This window comes from Clinocottus analis, unplaced genomic scaffold, assembly GCF_023055335.1.
Source record: "Clinocottus analis isolate CAN_PGR_092001 unplaced genomic scaffold, fCliAna1.0.p SCAF_14, whole genome shotgun sequence".
Lineage (NCBI taxonomy): Eukaryota > Metazoa > Chordata > Actinopteri > Perciformes > Cottidae > Clinocottus > Clinocottus analis.
In genome coordinates this window covers 17,710,572-17,713,924 of record NW_027175865.1, presented here as the reverse complement: position 1 = coordinate 17,713,924, position 3,353 = coordinate 17,710,572, and positions in this window count along the sequence as shown.

Genomic DNA, 3,353 nt, shown 5'->3' with positions numbered 1-3,353 from the left:
TGTTTTATTGATGAGCTCATCATTTATGAATGTGGTCACGATGGAGGATAACATAAAGTCTGGCTTTTCTTCTGTTTTACTGGACAGTTTAAATTCTCAGTCTGAGAGGAGAAATCCTTCTTTGTGGACTTTTCTTTCTTTCTGATGCCTCGGGAAATACATTTTTTTCTCATTTTTAGTCAAGGCAAGTTTATGTTTTATGACTCCCCAAATGACAAATTTGTTTTCACAAATAAGCTCCACATCATTATTAGAAACGCAACACTTTACAGAAAGATGAAGTGAAAGCAGACGCCGGCAGCAGGAAGCAGCAGAGGCCTCTTTCCCGCTGGCCCGGGCGAGATAATTGACCTGGATGTCATTAGGGGGTTTTATACTTTTACAGTATCAGTGACAACCCGTTTACAGAAAATGGATTACAGTGATACTGTGTGTGTGTGTCTGTGTGTGTGTGTGTGTTCCTCTTGGAGCTGAGGCGACATCCTGCTCCCTCTTGTGGTCAAATCTGCAGCTCGTGTTGATCAGGATGTCGTCATCATCACACCACCGCAGGCGCTGAGAGGAGGAAGAGGTGTCCATGAGGGTGCGAGGCTCAAAACACTTTGTTTTTATTATCCCCTCATCTAAAACAAACAACACCTGTGACACACTCTGCTTCACATTTGTCGGCTTCTTAAGGGACGCAGAGGGCGAGGTGAGTGACCACGTATCCTCTGCTGGCATGAAGCACGCCGCTGTACTGCTGTACATCCTCATTCAGAGGATTCCTCACTGGGAGAATAAGCCTGCTGCTGTCACGCACCACCTGCAGGTCACGGCATGCGTGGGTTGTATTAGGTTGAATGCGCCTGCAGGCCGGGCATCATGCAATGTTCTTATGTTGTGTTACCGTCTGTTTGCCAACACAACGAGCCGAGCCCTTAAGTCCTCTCCAAAAGAGTTTTCTAAGTGTACTTAAGACGCGTTTTAAAGACTTTAGAGGCCCTTTGACATCAGAATTATCTCCCAGAAAGCTTTAAAGTATCTGAGCTCTGCAGAAGCTCTCAGAGAGCGGCTGAGACTCTCATTTAGGTCTCATGTAGTATTCTGGGTTTTGATCCGTGTCTCAGGTCTGTTTGCTGCTCTTCCACCACAGGCGGCGGCTTTGGATCGCCCACCTAACAGAACAATAACACACTGCTGCCGCCCTCCGTCCAGGACGTAGACACCTCACACAGACACAACAGTCGACTTGTAACACAAATCTTCCCTTGAGTCCATTTGGAGGTTTAAATCCTCGCTAACTAATCCCTGGAGAACGTATCACCTGACTCGACCGTCATTTGAAGTCGACAGGTGATGTTTTGCCACAACAACATACTCTGTGTCCAAAGAAGAGAAAGCAAAGAAAAAACAAAACTGGCCCAACTACGTCAGACGATATTGAGAAGACGAGCAGCATCTAAACTATTATCCCTCATCCCCAAAACACCAAAGAGACGCTATTGATTGAAGCATTCAGGGATGTCAGGGTCTTTCTTCCGTGTCGACCCTGACATCTATCCCGGGAGGATTCATGGAGATGCTGTTAGATTACTTGAAAAGGGTCGAAGACTTCTATTGTGTTTTTAGGAAATTAGAAAAGTGGGGCCGTGATACGTCAACGAAGACGTCACGGAAAAAAAACAAAAGCTGCGCCACAGTCTCACCCAGGATGCAGCAGCTCAACAGGTGCATGAGACATGACTGTACTTGTATCATGTACTGTACACAGCAGGGTCAAAGTCATTAGACCAAGTGAGTGTGTGTGTGTGTGTGTGTGTGTGTGTGTGTGTGTGTGTGTGTGTGTGTGTGTCATCACAGGAGAATGCAGCGTGGGAGACACCTTTAGTGGGAACTCCTGCTCCTGTTTAGACGTGACTGTGCAAGACGTTCAGCTCTACAGGTCATCATCCATGTCACATGTAAGCCAGAGCACGCTGTCTGTACACATACATGCATATACTGTACAGCACACACTTCATGTACACACACACACACACACACACACACACACACACACACACACACACACACACACACACACACACACACACACATTACAGAAGTCAAAATGATCAGGACTTCTTGCGCTCTGTATTCTTGGTTGGTGTTGCATGTTGTGGTTCACTTTTGTGTTTTTCAGCCACTTAATAATAGTTTGACGTTTTCTTTTTCCCTAACTTTCGTGCCTTCTATTTAAATTTCTCTCTTAGACTGATGTTTGCATCCTGTTGCATACCAACTGCAACCACGTATTTTAACCTTGACCATCTTATTCAACCAAACCACAAACACCAGGACATGCACCTAAAAATGATCACAATTCTCATATTTGTCATATTCAACAAAGGAATATGACAAATATGAGGTGCAGGACTGAGGACACAAGCAGCAGTCAATAGTTTTGTTTATATGTTATTTATAACCAAGGTGAGCAGAAATCAATAAGTGACTCATCCTTCAGGGTTTCCTTTGTACAACGTAGAACACAACGTGCACATCGCTGCAATCTGACTGCTGTGAAGGCTGTTAATCCACGTCAGACTGTCAAGCCCAGTTTCTGACGTCTGTTTAGAGTATAGAGACAGTCACCGTCTAACGTTCATTTATTGTTGTACTTTTATTTGAGCTGCTGCTCTAAAATCTTGAGCGTTTGTATTTTGACGTGGACTGCGGCGCGGCGGAAGCAGCGGGAACGCCGTCATCCAGAGGTTTCGGGCCTCCGGATCAGGAGCCTTGGAGGCAGGAACCTTGTCCCCCTACGAGGCCCACAGTCGGGACCCCTTGGGTCTCGCTCAGGGTCCATACCACCGTCAAACAAGAGCCGTACAAAAACCAAGCAGGTCGGGGTTGGCCGTGGGTTTGCCATGGCAGGATTCCACAAAACAGGATGGAAAAAGGTGTTGGTTGGATCATTCTGTCCGGGTTTAGCAAGAAAGATGGACCCAAAAGGCCAACAACTGTAAATTTAACAAACAAGCAAAACTCAGGTCCGGCTTGAAACAGGCCGAGAGCCGATCCAAAACCAGAACCGGAAACAGGGAGCGAAAAACTGTAAGCAGACATTTTGAGCCCTTTATTCACGCTTTCCGTAAGGCAGCATTAAATGCCGACTTTAAGGAAATACCCACAATGCACTGTGAGGTTAAACCATAGTTAATGGAAACGTCCAAAAAAAGGTGAATAAAGAGGCATGATAAAATACCTTTACACTACAAAATTACAGATTAAAGATGGAACATAAAAACAAATGAAATCAGAGGAATACAAGCAGAAATAATATATATATATATATATATATATATATGTATATATATATATATATATATACA